Genomic DNA, 1,828 nt, shown 5'->3' with positions numbered 1-1,828 from the left:
AGTGTAGATTCACTCCTTTTGCTCCGTATGCAACCTATAGTGGAATCTCTAGAAAGACTTATATTTAGGAACGGGGTACGAGTTAGTATCATGTATGACATCTACATACCTAATTTAGCAGCCAATAGTAGAAATCGTTGTCTGCACAAAGGGATTACTGGTCGAAAATCCTAGCAAAGCACGCTGGGGGCACACAACAATACAAGAGAGAGAGATGCACTTACAAGATCATAGCAATGCCTCAGTCCAGGATCTTGGTTGGCCAAGCTGTTAGATCCAGAAGAAACATCATCTTTGTAGTTTTTGCCAGTTGCATAACAGGTAACAGCGACCTGTTAGTATATTTGAAGTAAATCGGGCGGGTGATGCTGGACGGGTTTAAAGGTGACAAGTACCTAGGCTCTGGCGGGTGCTTGGCGTCTTGCCAGACGGTGGGAATCAGGTTAGAAATGTCAAGGGTGATGACGTTGCGCTGGTTGTTGGGGTCCGGTAAGGAGATCTAGAACCGTCGAGTAGGGTGTTTGTGGAGCGGCTCCGGTAGGGTGGACTACGGTGTGGGGGAAGCGGATCTGTGGTTGTGGAAGAGGGCGTCCGTGAAGCTACTCCGGTGGTTGGGTTAAGGATGGTATCGACGATGCGGATATGCGGTCGTGGACGGGGCGTCAGAAGCTGCTCCGGTAGGTTGGATGAGGGTGTGACGAAGCGGATCTGAGGCCGTGGACTTGTGAGTTGGCAAAGCGGCCCCGGTAAGGTTGACAATGGTATAAGCGAAGCTACTCTGGTAGGGTTGATGATGGTGTCGGTGAAGCGGCTCCGATAGGGTTGAGGAAGGTGTCGGCGAAGAGGATCAGAGGCCATCGACAGGGACGTCGGTGGGTGGCTCTGGGGTGTGTGGACGAAGCATCTCCACTGGTGAGTGCGAATGAGCCGCTGCAGATGCGCTGCGGTTGACGAGAGTATCGGCGAAGCAGATCAGGCGCCGTGGACAAGGCCGACACTGAATGGGCTGTGGTATAGTGGTGGATGAGCAGTTTACTTGTTTCTAGGGGAGGTGGGAGGGGTAGATGCGGCAGCAGAAGCAGATCTGGCGAGGTGAACGCCGCTAGCAATGAATGGGCTCTGGTACACCGGTGGATGAGCACTCTAGGGTTTTGAGAGGGGAGGGGTAGAAAGGCCGATGAAGTACGGACGTGTGATGTAAGATTCTTTGGTGATGTGGAGTTAGTCCTTTTTGCAGGAGGGGGAGAGGAAATGGGGGTGCCGTGTGGTGGGGGGAACCGGAAGTTACCAAAGCAGCCCCGACCTATTATGTAGATGAGGGCGGTATTGTAACTGTTGGTCTCCATGCACCAAGGACAAAAGGGGAATTTCGCATGCTAAAGACTAGGTGGCGGAAATTTTAGAAGGAGGCCGGAGATTTTGCTGCCCGTGGGATCGTTCGTATCCAGTTTCAACTAATTTTAGACCGTGCTAGTGGGAAGGTCATGCGAGACTGTGTACACGGGGCACGCGTCAGCAGTTAATAACTGGTGTGAAGTCCACCCCAGAAAAAAAGACAATAAATCAGGATGATGCGCCGATACTTGGACGTTCACACGGGCGCGGCCAATCGTACGGGTGTAGAGACACGTTCACAAGAAAAGGGATCAAAGGCTCAGCCTATGTATTTCTCGTGTAAATAGATAATTTAGTGCCATTGGTTATTTACTTTAAACATAATGCATTGACGTGTTAGTGTAGAGGCGCACAAAAAGAAATGGATATTGTAGTCCCACAAAAGAAATGGATATTGTAGTCTGCTACTTAAAAGTGTTAACTCATATGATTA

The sequence above is a fragment of the Triticum dicoccoides genome, chromosome 6B, assembly GCF_002162155.2.
Source record: "Triticum dicoccoides isolate Atlit2015 ecotype Zavitan chromosome 6B, WEW_v2.0, whole genome shotgun sequence".
Lineage (NCBI taxonomy): Eukaryota > Viridiplantae > Streptophyta > Magnoliopsida > Poales > Poaceae > Triticum > Triticum dicoccoides.
Note: the sequence above shows the minus strand (reverse complement) of the source record.